The 16,291-nt window shown below is 51.3% G+C and overlaps 1 pseudogene; it reads left to right on the top strand.

Moving 5' to 3' along the window:
- The first annotated feature begins 760 nt into the window (after window positions 1-760).
- Window positions 761-1,576, top strand: LOC128069445 (melanoma-associated antigen 9-like; annotated as a pseudogene).
- Window positions 1,577-16,291: the final 14,715 nt, after the last annotated feature.

Raw genomic sequence — 16,291 nt, forward strand, 5'->3', positions numbered from 1 at the left:
TGGGTTTGATCCCTGGGTTGGGAAGATCCTCTGGAGAAGGGAAAGGCTACCCACTTCAGTATTCTGACCTGAAGAATTCCATGGACTGTATAGTCCCTGGGTTCGCAAAGAGTCAGACATGATTGAGCAACTTTCATTTCACACAGTCAAAGGCTTTAGTGTAGTCAATGAAACAGAGGTAGATGTCCCTCTGAAATTCCCTTGCTGTCTCTATGATCAGAAGAATGTTCGCAATTTGATCTCTGGTTCCTCTTGACACTGGATGTGAGCCTTTGTTACTTCTCACAAGGACTTCAGGAACCTAGAGGTGAAGACCTAGGTCTGAGAATGTGTCCTGAGGTCACAGAATACAAGGTCCAGGCAGTGTGAGGAGCCAAGGGGAGGTGGGTGCCCTTGGTATGCACCAAGGGCTCCCCATCCCAGATTAGATGGAACCCAACATGCCGCAAATCACTTCCCTCCTCATCCCATGAAACACTGGCTATGCTGGCTGCAACCTCAGGAGCCATCTCACTTCCTCACTTGATAGTGGAAAGTCGACCAAGGAGGAACGCCCGTGTGAGGCCCAAGAGCAGCCCTCAGGAGGAGATCTGTAAGTGGCCTGAGTCAGAGCAGTCCAGGGCATGTCTCTCAACTGACCATTTACTGCTCCTCTGGGTCCCGCTCCGCCCGCCCCCCGCCCCACCCCGCTCCTCCGCCAGGCCTGAGGTCCCCGTCTGTCCCCTGCATCACTCCTCTCAACGGTTCGATCCCAGGCATCATGCTCATGGTTGAGATGAGTGAACTCAGCAAGCCCAAGGAAGACCTTCAATGCCAAAACCAGGCCCAGGGCCCAGCGGAGGTGCGGCTCAGGGGGGCTGAGGCAGAGGAGGCCTCAACCTCTCTGGCCTCCTCCTGCCCAGTCTCCTCTTCCTCTGCCATCGCCCATGCAGAGTCCTTGCTAAAGAAGGCTCTGAATGTAATCACAGCTGAACTCCTGGGGTTCCTGCTGCTCAAGTATAGCACCAAGGAGCCAATCTCCCAGGCTGAAACAGAATACGGTTCTCAGGGATAACCAGGCCCACTTACCGGTGGTCTTCCGTAAAGCCACACAGCGCCTGCCCCTGGTCTTTAGCGTGTACATGAAGGAGGTAGACCCCAGGGAGCACATCTACTTCCTGGTCCCCACCCTGAGCCTCACCCTCAAGAGATGCAGAGGGATGGGCAGAGCATGCCCAAGGCTGGCCTCCTGGTGACGGCCCTGAGCCTGATCCTTCCAGCAAGGGACCTGACACTGAGGAGGAAGTCTCGGGAGCACTTAGCAGGATGGGGCGGGTGTGTCTGGAGTGAGCGCTTCATCTCTGGGGAGCCCAGGGAGCTGCTGACCCAAGTGTGGGTGTGGGAGGGGTACCTGGAGTGCCAGCAGGTGCCTGACAGCGACCCTGCTCACTACGAGTTCCTGTGGGGTCCCCGGGCCTATGTGGAGACCAGCGAGTGGCAAGTCAGGCCATTTCTGCTCAGGGTCACACAAAGGGCTTTGAGGGCCTTCCCACCACTGTCTGCAGAGGCTGAGGGGGAGGAGGAAGAGGGGGCCTGAGCCCGAGCAGCAGCCAGGCTGATCCTTCCCTCTGGGATTGAAGAGGAAGCAGTCGGCCTTCTCAGAAGTGAGGGCCCGGGCCAGTTGGGGGACCAGTGTGAAGCATCTCTGTGTTCCTCTTCTCTGCCATGACATGCAGATTCATCTCTTTTCTTTAGGAACTTTTCAAACTTTGGCTGTTTTAATAGAAAGCTAAATAAACTTCAGTGTCTTAGCTTCGTGAATGATGCTGATCACAGTGTGTTTGTGCTTACCCAGTTCAAGAACAAGAGTTCCGCTGTTTTTTAAAAGTGATTGGGAACACTTCCATTTTGTTTCATGACCCTGAACAAGATGAAATGGAATTGGAATAGAACTATTTGGGAAATGTGAAAATACTTAACAGTAATATCATTGGGGAAGATTTAAGAGATAAAATGTAATTGAGGTGAGTTCTTGCTTCTTATATTTCTTGTCTGTCATTTAATACAGCTAAACTATCCCTGTTCAGTTGGACCTTTTTGGGTTATTATTTAAGAAAGTAAAAAAAAAAAATCTGATCCAACTTAATAAGTCCCCTGCTCACTGACTCATTTATTCCACATTTATTACTTCATGGAGCTTCTGCTCTGTGGAAGGCCCTGTGTTAGCAGTGGGGGCATGTTAGCAGGAAACATGGGATCCTTATGTAAACCTACCAAAATTTGGAAATAAATATGTGATTAATTCAATGCTTTTTTAAAGTAATTCATTGGAAGGACTGATGCTGAAGCTGCAGCTCCAATATGTTGTCCATCTGATGTGAAGAGCCGATTCATTGGAAAAGACCCTTGTGCTGGGAAAGATTAAGGGCAGGAGAAGAAGGGTGACCAAGGAAAGAAATGGTCGGATGGCATCATCTACTCAGTGGACAGGAATTTGGTCAAACTCTGGGAGACAGTGAAGGACAGGGAAGCCTGGCATGCTGCAGTCCATAGGATGGCAAAGAATGGGATGTGACTGAACAACAACAAGTTCACTGTTTTAAATACAGACAAAGGTTTTATCTAAATAACAATAGCACGCTGTTTGGGGGGAAAAACATACCATTTGCACTTTGCCTGGGGTGGGGTGGAAATGTATTTTGGAGGCAGGTGGTGCCACATCCATGGGCCTGAGCTCCCAAGAAGCAGGAAAGGCTCCTGACTGACCGACTGATGGAAGAGCTGTCCAGGCGCCATCTGTTCAGGGCCAAGAGGGAGGACCTGGGTTCCTCCCAGTGGCACAGTCAGAAGGTGGGTATTTTTCCAAGGACTGCTGTCCTCCTAAAACCCTCCAGGACAGTTGTGATGTAGACAGGGTGGAAGAGGAAGGAGCATTTTGGATTCTGGGCACTGCAGATGGTGTCCTGGGGGTGATACAGCCAGAGGGACTGAGGATGGTGGAGAGCCCTGAGCCAAGGGGTAGGGATTGAGAGAGTCAATTCCCAGGCAGGTTGATGACAAATCCAGGTTCCCTGAGGAGGAGAAAGGGGTCTGGGGCTCTCAAGGAGGAGATAGGGGTCTGAATTCTCAAGGAGGAAGAAGGGACAAGTGTTTTTCGCCTTTACATTTCTTAGTCTTAGTCACAAAATGTTTTTTCCTTTAAGCCTCAAACTGATGAGTACACAACAAACAACTCAGCTTAAACTCTGTACTAGGGATTATACAGCAACAATGCTTGAGGACAATTTCTCCTACCTGAAAACCTTCTGACTGACTAATCCTGCTATTTTAGAATGTGTATTACGGGAGTGGGTCTGGTAGGATCTTTCTATTTTTAAGTTCTAGTCCTGTTTTCCTAAAATGTAAATTGTGAGTGGGTCTGGTAAGATTTTTTTACAACCTTGAGACAGTCCTTTGATTAATTGTAATAACCAATTATAAAAAAGTATATAACTCCCTTGGTAACACCAGCAAAGGGGGCACTCTCCGTCCCCCTTCTGATGTCTATGTCAGAAGCTTTCTCTGTCCCTTTTCTTACTTTAATGAAACTCCGCTACACAAAAGCTCTTGAGTGATCAAACCTGGCCCCTGGTCCCCGGTCCCGAAGCTAAATCTTCTTTGGACATCACGAATCCAACATCATTCACCATAAGCTATCAGGATGCAGCCTAGGAGTTTGGAGCTGAGCTTCAAGCCAGAACCACGTGAGGACCACACAGTCCTCGCCCTCTGCCCTCCTTCTGGGGTCAATTCTTCTTTCCCCTTCCATTCCCTACGTGGCAGGGCCAGGCCAGGAGAAAAGGAGACACAGAGATGGGGAACTGGCCTAAGAGCCTCTGGGGATGGTGAGAAAGCAGCTGAGGTACACAAGACTGTGAAGGCCATTTATACCAAAGCAGCCTCCGAAATCTCGGGTTCCTTCTCTAACCAGCACAGTCGTGAAGCATACCACTCTGCACACCAGGAGGAGCTGGAGTCTTGTGTATTTCTCCCTTTTTCATGAAATGTCACACTCTGCATGGCTCCTGATGTGAGTGAGGGTGGTGGACTTCATACAAGGGGCCACCCTTCAGGAAACAAAGTCCAGGAATTCCTTCCTGCCACCTGCTCACTTTAGCTCTCAGAGCAGCACCCTTCCATTGTCTCAGAGCCCTTTGGTCCTCCTGATGGTGCGTTGGAGGCAGCGACCCAAGTGGACCTCCAAGGATGGGGGCACCCTGTCCCTGGTGTCCAGCCCAGAGCTCATGTCACCCCTACTGTGGACCCCTTGCCCCCACTGTCTCCAACCTGGCCTCACTCTCTGCATCTCGGAGCTCTACACTTCCTGTCCCTGTCCAGACAACCTCCCAGCCAAAGGTGGCTGCAGGGTTGGCATTCCCTTACAAGCCGTATATGAAGGTCCCCAGATAATAGTCCCCTGTCACGATTGTTGTGAATCAGATAAATGGACAGTTGAGGTCGCTTTTGGTGAGTGTCATGATGGCTAGCAAATAACAACACTGTGCGCTGTGAATAATCACAAAAGGCTATGAATATGAATAACTATTGAAATAATTCCTTAATTCCCGATCTTTGATGAAAGTGATCAGTGAGCCTGGGTGGTAGAAGACTATCCTTTCTGAGGTTTAGCCAGAAGTGTGTTGCCAGGATGGTGTGTCAGCCACCACAGAGCCAGAGAGGACCTCAGTGTCCACAAATAGGCAGTTGGAGCAGATGAAAGGCTGTAGCAGATGACAGGTGCAGTCACCAGCCTGCTCCCCAGACCCCATCTTCCCCAGGCTCAAATGAGGGTGGGAAGTAGCTGGCTTCATCACACAGTCTTGTTTGTCCATGTGTGGGTCAGGGGCATTTCCTCACTGGAGCAGTAAAGGAACCCTGGCATTCGAAATCCAGAATGTAGTGGTTGTTCATTCTCCTCTGCATTACTGTGCAATGCACAAATATTCTAATCACAATAGCAGTGGTAAATGCTTACTAGTTCTGTTCTGTTTATTCACTGGGACAAGAAGATGATCTGACTTGTCAAAATAACCATCAGGGCACAGAAGCCTTGAGATATAGCTTTGTGATTGAGTCCAACAAAAATACGTGGGAATCATACACCTGGAACTTCTGACAGGGGCAGGGATCGCCCCTGCCCATGTCTTCAACCTCCAAAGGCTAAGCCTCTATGTCTAACTTGCCTTTCATTCTGTTGTTCACTTCTGGTGCCATTTCAGAGCACCGTGATCATAGTAATTTTCAGAAAGCAGACATGAAAAGGGAAGACTCTGCAGAGATCAGCTTAATCCAGGTGACGGGGTCAGGCCAGTGTATCCTCCCCATACTGATCCTGTGAGTAGTCTCTCACAACGAGCTGCCCCCAAGGAGGCAGTCCCCTTCACGGGAGGGCGAATTTGGAGAAGACTTTTGCTCTGAATCCTCATCCATCACACCGGTGGGCCTGCACAAAAGAGTGGGCTAGCCACAAAGAGGAGATCTGGGTGGTACCACAACATTCACTATAATAGACACCTCCCAACAAGGGACAAACACTCCCTTCATCTGGAGAGTTCACCACATCTGAGGACAGCTCCTTGCGGATTCTGGTTGGTCTCCTCTCCTCCTAAAGAAGCTCAGAGAGAAAGACTGGACAAATGCTGGGCCCTCACAGTTGCAGCAGCTGCTGAACCACAACTGATGGTCACTCTCTCTTGCCTGAGATCCGTTCTAAATCCCCTGTACTCTCAGCCAGGACCTCGGCCATTTCCAGTGGCTTCCCTGGTGAGGTAATACAGACTTTGTCCCTCAGGGTTCTGAAGGCCTGGGCCCAACACCCTTCCTAGACCCTTGCTCTTGGACCTGTCAGTTCACCACTGAAATGGGGCAGGAACCAAGACACATCCCCTGGCTGTTAGAGATGTTTCCTGGCTGTTTCCCCTGTGCCAGAGTAACCCACACACTCCTTAGGATCAAGGTCAGCTCTGTCTGCTGGGATGGGAACTATTCTCTGTGTGTGCTGGTCTCCTAGCAGGAGGAGCCCAAAGTGCCCAGATGGGAACCATGGCTGATGGGTCAGTAGGACTGTTATTGCGTCTCCTGGGGGAAACTTCTTGCTTTGGGAACAGCCTGTTGTGTGTCATGACCAGCAATAGGGTAACCAGTAGCCACATGAGGCTGGGTATTGTGAACTCAAGTGTGCTTAGTGTGTCCCAGGGCCTGGCCTTCTACCTTAACATAATGTGATGTCAAATGTAAATAGCTAGATGTCGCTAATATGGATAGTCCTGCTATGGAACTACAGAAGTTACTCTTAAGAACTGGAAGCACAACTTCCCTTGTGGGTCACTGGAGTGGTGGCAGGTGGGGTCATGGTTCTTTGGAGGTGGTGATCAGTGGGGTCACTCTACACTCTGGTTCAAGGACCATGCATCTTACCTTGTGAGAAGGATGGCAGATGTGGAGCATGTTCAGCCCCTGGAGGGTGACATCCCAGCATCACGGGCTCTCATATCCCAGTGTGCACCCCACGTGTGCTGTGTAAATGTCATTCATTCCATTGCTCCAGAAGACCAGCAGCTTCTGGATGGTGGGGGCTGAGATAGCGACTTTGGATCCCATGGCCACTTGCCCTCTGAGCCTGAGGATCTCTTGGTCTTGCATGGTTTTCTGAAATACCCTGTGTCAGTCAGTTCTGCTTTCTGTGAGCCCTCAAAGAGTGGTGCCAGACAAGGTGCTGCAAGCAGGAAAGCGAAACCCACATCCAGAATGTGTACCTATCAATTTCAGTAAAGATGAACCTCTCCTCCTACAAGGATGGAACTGAGATATTGTGATCAACTCACCATTAGTGGCTCAATGATCTTCTGGCGGGACGGTGCCACTGAGGGATCGGCATCACTCTCTGTCCATGGTAGGGCAAACACCTGGTAGGCGCCGTAGCTCATCTGGCCTGCTGGTGGCGCCTGTGCTGCTGAGCCCAGATGCAGCACCACCCTCGGCCCCATGGCTCCTCCACGCATGAGAGCACTGTGCAGCCCTGAGGGACCACTGACAGAGGCTGGGCGCTCTCAGTTCTTCAGGCATCAGGTCTTCAGCCATGTTTCTTGCCTCTTGTATGCCGCATGCTTTTGTGAGTAGTAAGAGGCAATGCAGATATCTTCCTTTTTGGTGTCCCTTCCTATCGGTTCGTTGATGTACCCCTTCTCCAAACCTACTTGTGGCAATCTACCATAATGTCTCATTCTAAGTACCTGACTGACTGGCCAATCCATTTTCCATCATCTTTAAGCCCAGTCTATTCTTGACGCAGGCCATTTCCTTTATCCATATATAGTGGATCCCTAGAGGCACCCTCAGAAGTTGCGTCCACTGGGAGCGGATTTCTGCTCGCCCCCGTCTCTATGGCCACGTGTGGTGGAGGTGTACTGTACAGGAGTCCATTTCCACCTGCGGTTTCAGTTCATCTCCACTCAGCATTTCTCCACCCCAGCACCTGGTCAGGAAGGAACTTCCTGGTCCATTAATCTCCAGGAATAAACTGAGGCAGAGCTGCTTGTGACACATTGGCAGGTCATATTGGGGTTTAGCTCACCTTCTTGTAATCGATGGCCCTGCTTGGGTCTGGTCTCCTCAGAGACACCACTTCTGTTTTGTGGTGGATTACTGTTGCAGTCGCCTCCCTTTGTGGGTCTGACAGAACCTAGCTCATGAGGACCAATGGCTGCATGCTGTATGCCGAGGAGGTGGCCATGTGTTCCAGTGAAAAAAAACAAACCCGGCAAAGCAGTTGCTATCGAGTGGGTGGTGGTCCACAGTCCCACTGATGAGGTATGGTGGGGCCCACCTGCCTGCATCCTTTTGGTGTTAAGGGTGTCATTAATGTTGCACATCTCCCAAACCAGAGGGAATCTTGGTTTGCATTTACTCTCACAGTCAGGTGCAGGGAGTGCACTTGGTCTCCCCCGCTCTGAAGCTTCTATACTAATGGCCTTGTGTGCATTCAGGGCTTGTGCCCATCATCAAGCACGTCTGTTCTAATCACATATCTGCAGATGGCAGGCAGGAGCTCTCTGGGTCAGATCTAGGCCAGAACTCCATATGTTCCTGTGCACACATGCTCCCCATCCACTGCGGACACTGGCGGAGTGAAGGCCTGAGTATCACTTCCCACAGCATCCCATTTCTAGACACGTCCTTACAATGTTTGCGTCTTTCCTCTCTCGCCCGCATTCAGTCACCAAGGTGAACGATGTGGGTCTCTTTGTGGGACAGACTTGGGGAATGATGGCTGCATACTTCTGCCAGGGTGTTGTGGAGTCTTTACTCATGAGGATCCCTCCTTCCCTTTGGTGAATGGATTCTGTGTCTGACAATTGACTCAGGTCTTGGAACTGAGGAAGACCTCATGACTCTTTTGGAGCCCTCTCCTGCATCCTCCTGCTCACTCAACTTTGTTGTCTATCAGACAGTAAGGAGTCTGCCTGCAATGCGGGAGACCTGGGTTTGATCCCTGGGTGGGGAAGATCCTCTGGAGAAAGGAATGGAAACACACTCTAGTATTCTTGCCTGGAGAATTCCATGGACAGAGGAGCCTGGCAGGCTACAGTTCATGGGGTCACAAAGAGTCAGACATGCCTGAACAATGAACATTTTCACTAGTACTATTTAAGTCGCAGATTTGTGGATGGCCCATGTCTTCCCTGGTGGCTCAGTAGGTAAAGCATCTGCCTACAATGTGGGAGACCCGGGTTCAATCCCTGGGTCGGGAAGATCCCCTGGAGAAGGAAATGGAAATCCACTCCAGCACTCTTGCCTGGAAAATCCCATGGACTGAGAAGCCTGGTAGGCTACAGTCCATGGGGTCGTAAAGAGTCGGACACGACTGAGCAACTTTCCCTCCCCATCTCTCTTGACCCTAAGAACACTGTGTTCTATTAGCAAGCTCTATACATCTCTGCAGATCAGAGCCTCTCGCTGCCACGTCAGTGTTGTTAATTTTATAATAATAGAGATCACATTCCTTTTGAAATTTAAGTGCCACCTGCTGAATTGAAGGGGATGTGATCAAAAACTTCTAGGTATTTGTGTGTGTGTGTGTGTGTGTGTGTGTGTGTGTGTGTGTGTAATACAGGAACAGTGTCTCTGGAGTCAACACTTGCACAGGAATAATGCCAGAATTTTCTGCCCACAGGCGCTGCTGTGGGCACTGTCCTCCTATGGCTTTAAAGGGTCTGATAAACCAAATGTCACTTGGGCACTAGTTGTGAACACGCATGAGGCAGCTTGGAGATTTCGACCAATCAACCCTGTCTTGACTTTAGGAGGATGGTGATTCCATATCAGGGAGGACTGAGAGCAATTGATGAAATTTAACTTTTACTCTTTATACTATTCTGAAGGAAACAGGAAAGCCGGTATTACTGAGAGACAATATGAACTTGCATAGCAAAAATTCTAGCGAACCCACCAAAAATAAATAAATAAATAAAACATCTAAGAACCAGTTAATGAGTTCAGCCAGTATGCAGGATATGAGATCAATGTTGTAAAAAACAAATTACATTTGTGTATAGCAGCAATGAATCATCCCAAAGAGAACCTGAGAGAACAGCTCCGTTCAGCGTAGCATCCACAGGAAGGAAATTCTTCAGAAGAAGACTAATAGACAAACAAAAGATGTGTGTGACTTGCACACTGAAAAGTACAAAACTTTGCTGAGTGGAGTTTACAAACATCTATAAGAGAGAGGGTCTCTCTGTTCATGAGTCAGGAGGTGCGATGCTGTCAGACGGTGGTTCCTTCCAGCGTGATGTGAGTCTCTTCAGTCCCTCCCCAAATGCCCAGAGACTTTTCTGTAAAAATGGAGAAGCTGATCCAAAAATGAAGGTGCAAAAGACCCAGAATAGACACAAAATGTGGTGGGGGGTGGGGGGACGATGGAAGACTTATTTGCTTCGTGATTTCAAAACCCAGAGTTATGATAGAGGCATCATGACAATACAGTTTTCTTGTAATTGTAAATGTAGAGCTCAAAGGGACAGAATTGAGAGTTCATAAATAAGCTCACTTATTTATGGTTCACGGATTTTTTTTTTCAAGGTGCTAAATCCACATGGAAAGGATAAATCCACTTTTCAACAAGTCGGGGATCCACCTGCAAAAAATGTGAGTTTGCACCACTTTCTCAGAACATACACAAAAACTAATTCTTCTGAGAAAATGCTCATGACTTTGCCTTTAGACAATATTTTCCCAAATAGAACACTAAAGCCCAATCCCTGAAGGGAAAACAAAAATCAATACAGCGTAATTAATTGAAAATTAAAACTCTTTTCACATATCCTTGCAATGGAATTCAGATTAGGAATAAAAAGAAAAGAAAGACAAATATGTGGTATAGCATGGATCAAGGAAATAAGTCATGTGACTCCTTTTCTATGCAATTTCGAGGAAAGGCAAATCTCTTAGAGATGGGAAGAAGAGCAATGACTGCATGGGAGTGGGCTGGGCAATCAGGGATTAACTGTAGGTGGGCAGAGGTCATCTTCCTGAGGGATGGAAATGTCCCCAAACTGGACTGTGATGAAGGCTGCATGACTTAGGAAACTGACTAGCAATCACTGAATTGTACCTTTTCCATGGGTGAATTCCAGGGTATGCAAATTACACTTCAATGAAGTTGAACAGTGCTTCTATCCGACCCTGGGCTCTCTGAGACAAGGAAGAAGACCTTCTTCCAGCAGGTTCTGGGCCTCACATCAGGGCAGAGTCACTCTTCCTCTGAGGAAACACTTGGAGATGTGGGTATAGAACACCTAGCTCCCTACCCCATTCAAATGTAATGCGACAGGCACCCAGGATGACTTCCTTTGTTTCCCCAGGAAGAGAACTCTCTGGCTTTACCCAGGATCCAAAAGGACACTGCTCAGCAATGTCCCCTTTCAGACTTTCCCTCATCCTTGAGACACACCGTCTGCAGGTCTGAGGGCTGCCACTGTAGCTGGCCAAAATCCTGGCTTTCTCTGTCCACTGAAGACAAATAAAAAACATGGAGACAAAGTGTGGAGGCAATAGACAGGTGGCTTTCATTCTCAGCCAGCAGAGAGGGGAACAAAGTAGGCTCATGCCTCAAAAACTGAGCCCCCTGTCCATGAGGAATCTAAGGGCTGATATAAGATGAGGGCTCCCAGTCAGGACTCAGTGATGAGGAACAAAGGTGTTAGGATCTTGATTTCTTCGTCTTGCATTGCTTCAAAGTCAGCCATAGACTGGCACCAGTAACCCAGTAATTGACCTGGCAGTTTGGTGACTCTGTGGCCTATTTTCTGATATGTAACTACAAGGGGAAGGGTGTTGTAAGGGTAAACACCAGATGCACGATGTATTTAGCATAGAGTCAAAGAAAAATAAATGTGAAGTATAGCTCCTGTGGGCTTCCCTGGTAACTCTGCTGGTAAAGACTCCATGTAAAATGCAGGAGACCCCACTTCAGTTCCTGGGTTGGGAAGGTCCCCTGGAGAAGGGATAGGCTACCCACTCCAGTATTCTTGGGCTTCCCCTGTGGCTCAGCTGGTTAAGAATCCACCTGCAATGTGGGAGACCCTGAAGCTCCCCTGGAGAAGGGAATGGCTACCCTCTCCAGTACTCTGGCCTGGAGAATTCCATGGACTATACCATCTATGGGATCACAAAGGGTTGGACACATCTGAGTGACTTTCACACTTTTATAGCTCCTGTACAGTTAGGGTGCAGAAAGCAAACGTTAGTTACAGATATGCAGAGTTAGGAGCAGTTAAATTAAAAAAACAAAAAAACACTAGGAATGTTCAGGCCTGCTCACTGTTCTCCTTACATTCTTCTCAGGAAAGGGTAAAAAAAAACAACTCGTTCTTCTTGTTTTCAATTTCACTGCAACACTACCACCCAGCCTCATAGCAATCATCTCCCACAGAAGGAATCCAGCTTCCCAAAGCCCCAAACCACCCTGCCTCAGGCACCGAGTGCTCCCTCTGGAGCCCCACCACCTCACACTGTGTTGCCTTGTTGTGAGGGACTAGGGGCCGTCTCTCCACCGCCCTCATGTGACTGCAGCTCCTAGACCATCGCTCTCGGTGTGGGCATGTGCTGCTTCTTCCACTGTCCCCTCTGCTAACACGGCCTTCCACGGAGCAGAGGCTCCCTGAGACTCTGGGGGAGAATAAGCCAGTGAGCAAGGTACTTACTTATTAACTGCAACCAATTTTACCATAATTTGTTTAATAACTAATGCAAATCCAAATAAACATAGATCTTTTAGTTTTATAGATTAACACATGACAAAAGGTTTTAGAATTAACTTTTATTTTTTGTTCTCTATTTCCTTTTATTTTTTTCCACATGCCCAGCAGTTTTGAGGATCTTAGTTCCCCAACCAGAGATTGAACCTGGGCCCCAGCAGCAAGTGCTGAGTCCTAACCACTGCACTGTCAGAGAATTCCCAATTCTTCTATTTCTTGACTCCATTAATTTTATTGTTCTTTCCCATTTCCAAAAAAATTCCTATTCCAAGGAAATGTTAGCTTCCTCAGGGTCACAAAATAAAATAGGAGAGTTCCCAGGCTCTTTTACGAAAGAACAAAACTCCTATCCTTAAACTGGGTAAGTATTAATACATGTGTGATCATTGTTATTCAAAAAGTTAGATATTGAAGGTTATTAAGTCTTCAGCTGAAAAAAACAACATTTGAAAAATTTCTAAAGAAGACAGAGATGAATCTCCATGTCACTGTGGAAAGAAGGAACCCAAAGATGCTACACACCGTGTCCCTGCAACTGGCCCAGGCCCTCAAGACTGAGAAGGCTGACCGCTCCCTCTTCAGTCACGGAGGGAAGGGTCAGCCCCCCTTCCTGCCCCCACGGCATGCTGTTGCACGTGGACCTGGAAGGAGTCTGGCTGCTGCTCTGGCTCAGGGCCCCACTTGCTCCTCCCTCTCAGCCTCTGCAGATGGGAGTGGGAAGGACCTGGAAGCCCCTTGATTGATTTTGAGCAGAGGCTCTAGGACGTGCTGCTTGCTGGTCTCCGCATAGGCCTGGGGCCCCCACAGGGACTGGCAGCGAGAAGGGTCACTGCGGGCCACCTACTGATATTCCAGGTACCCCTCCTGAACCCACTTGGGTCAGCACTCCCTGGGGTCCCCATAGATGTAGTGCTCCCTCCAGGGGTATACGCCCATGTCGTTCAGGGTTCCCAGATCTCCTCATGGGCGCAGTTGCCCTCCAGGAGGATCATGCCTAGAACCACCACCAGGAGGCCGGCCTTGGGCGTGCTGTGCCCATCACTCACCATCCCATTGCAGGCGAGGCCCAGGGTGGGGACTAGCATGTAGATGTGCTTCCTGTGGTCCACCTCCCTCACGTCCACGCCGAAAACCAGCTGCAGGCACTCCAAGGCTTGGCGGAAGGCCTCAGGGAAGTGGTGCCCGTCCTCTCTGAGGACCATGTTCAGGATTTCATCCTTCGTGGTTGGCTCCTTGGTGTGATACTTGAGGAGCAGGAAGCACACCAGCTCCAGCACCAGCAGATGCAGTGGGTCTGGGTGCGTGGACTTGGCCCCTTCCTGGTCCCACTGGGTGCTCTTGGCCCCTCATCTTGGCTGCTGGAGGCCTCATCTTTGGATTGGCTCCATGGAGCGGCAGCTGTGGTGGCGGGTGGGGGGGAGGCACCCTGAGGGCTCGGCGGGGGGCGGGAAATGGGTGCTTCCACATCAGCCAGCTCCAGCTCCTCCAGGGTGCCCAGGGACAGGACAGAGGAGGAGGAGGAAAGCAAGGAGAAGGGGGAAAGGTATGTGGCCTCCACCTCCTCCTCCTCCTCCACCACCTCCTCCTCCTCCACCTCCTCCTCCTTCTCCCACTAAATGAACTGTCCCACCACTGGGCTCTCAGCCTCCCTTGGGTCCTGAAGGTTGGCCTCACTCTCCTCATGGAGCTCGCTCATCCCAGGCATGACTGGGATCAAACCACAGACAGAAGTGAGGCAGGGGGACAGATGGGGACCACGGGCCTGTGGGAGAGAGGGGGTGCGAGTGGCCTCAGCTGAGAAACCCACCCTGGGTGGATGGACACAGGCCACTCACAGGTCTCCTCTTGAGGGGTGCTCTCGGGCCTCACAGGGATGCTCCCCTGGGCAGGCTGTCTTCTGCTAATGCGAAGGAGGAAGTGAGGTGTCTCCCAAGGGTGCAGTCAGCACAGCCCGAGGTTCCGGGGCTGGTACAGTGGGGGAAATTGGGCTTTGTGGGGTCCCGTCTGTTCTGCGGTGGGGAGTCCCTGATGCACACTCAGGGGACCCACCTCACCTAGACTCCTGGCACTGCCTGGACCGCCTCTGCTCTGCAAGCTGCGGACAGAAGCTTCAGACCTGTGCTTTCCCCTCTGGGTTCCTGGAGCCCCTGTGAGAGGAAACAAGGGGGTACCTCAGCCATAGACTGTGGCATGGCGCTGGGGCCCTTGGTGCTGACAGGAGGACTGGGCTGGACTCGGTGAGGTTCCCCTTGTCCTGAGGTGAGTGGTTCCCCCCTGTGCTCACAGAGGGCCCTCCACTTCCTCCTGGCAGTGTCTGGGCCCTCCTGTCTGTTCTCCTGAGGCAAAATTCTCAAGACAATTTCCCTGTACTGAAAGGAAGAAAGAGAGGGGCCCTGAATACTGGTCACGCCTGCCCAGGGGCTAACAGGGCTCACAAGGGACAAGAAGGGGTGGCCAAACTCTGTGGAGTGCCTCTGTGCTGGGACGACGGGTAGTCACATGAGTCTCCACCTTGACACCCTGAAAGGACCCTCTGTTGACTGTGACCCATCTCCTTAAGCAAAGGCCTTAACTAACATTCATGACACCAGAAGTGAGAACACTCAATGCACCCACCTATTCTGGGCCACCCCTGTGTCAACAAAGGGACATGGCAGGCTGGGCTCCATGTATTGGGTGTGAGGAGGGGGTCTCCCCGGTGCTCCCCCGACCTCTGCGTGGGCCTGAGTCCAGACCCTCAAAGGAAGGCCCCTGGCCTTGACCAACCATCTGGCTGAGGAGGTGGGCCTCAGGGTTCCAATGGTTTCTAGGGCTGGTAGGAGGGATTTCTGTGGCCCCCTCTCTGTGGTGGGGATTGGGGTTCCCCACTTCTCCTCAGGGTCCTCACCTTGACTCCCGGGGATTCTGGGACTCCTCCTGCTGCTAAGCGGACATGCTCCCCAGATAGCTGCCCCAGCGAAGTCTCCCCCTCCGGGCCCACCTCCACCACAGGCGCTCCCCCATCCCCACCACGCAGGGTCCCCACTGTCCTGGGGGAGGCTGATCCTCAGTCCATCCTCAGGACCTTCGCTCTGATTGCCATCCAGCCTGGCCTGACCCATGCTGACTGATTTCCCCTGAAGCCTGAGCCCTCCAGAAACCCCCAGAGCTCCCTTCCAGGTACCTTGGCAGCAAGAGTGCATCACCCTGGCCTCCGTGCTGGGCTTCCGCGGGGATACAGCAGACCGCCCTGCAGGGAGGTTCCCTTCTTTCTGAGCAGGAGACCCGGCAGTCCTCCCCAAGGGCTGGCTCAGGCCTTTCCTGCCCAGGCTCACCCTGGGGCCCCTCGAACTCAGCCCCATCCCCCCGAACCCTGAGGTGCTGCAGTTGGGAGGGGGATGTTTCCTAGGGACCTTCCTAGGTGACCTCCTCCGGGTCCTCCCTCACTGTCTGATGGAGCCCGGGCCCCTCCCTCTGCCCACCTGCAGCCTCCTGACCCCTCAGCCCAGACCTGCAGCTGGTCCAGATGGAGAGGCTGCCCTCAGGGGGCAGCACCTGGAGCCACACACCCAGGCTCCAGGGTGACAGCAGAGCCGGAGAGGGGGACGCTGGGTTCTGGAGTCCAGGGCCCCCACTCTCCCTCAGGGTCTCCACCCAATGTCCCTGCAGGTCCTAGTGGCCCGTCTTCATGCAGACAGCCCACTCCTCACACCAGGACCCCAACCTCTCTGAGACCCAGATGCGGAAGCTGGGACACACCACATTTGCTCCTCTCACCTGGGGGTCTCCCAGGCCTGGAGGCAGGGGTGGGTTTTGCTGGGGTCACCTCTGTTCTGGGGTCCGGGGCCCCCTAAATCCTCCCTCAGCGTCCTCATGTTCACTTTGGTCCCATGTAACCCTCCCCTCTGCCCACCTGGGTGCCCACCCCTATCCCAGGCTCCCAGTCTCTCTGGGACCCAGATGAGGAAGTTGGCACAGGCTGCTTATCCTGCCCTGCGGCCTCCCACAGCTGAGCGCAGGGCCAGGTTCTCTGGGAC

This window comes from Budorcas taxicolor, chromosome X (genome assembly GCF_023091745.1).
Source record: "Budorcas taxicolor isolate Tak-1 chromosome X, Takin1.1, whole genome shotgun sequence".
Taxonomy (NCBI): domain Eukaryota; kingdom Metazoa; phylum Chordata; class Mammalia; order Artiodactyla; family Bovidae; genus Budorcas; species Budorcas taxicolor.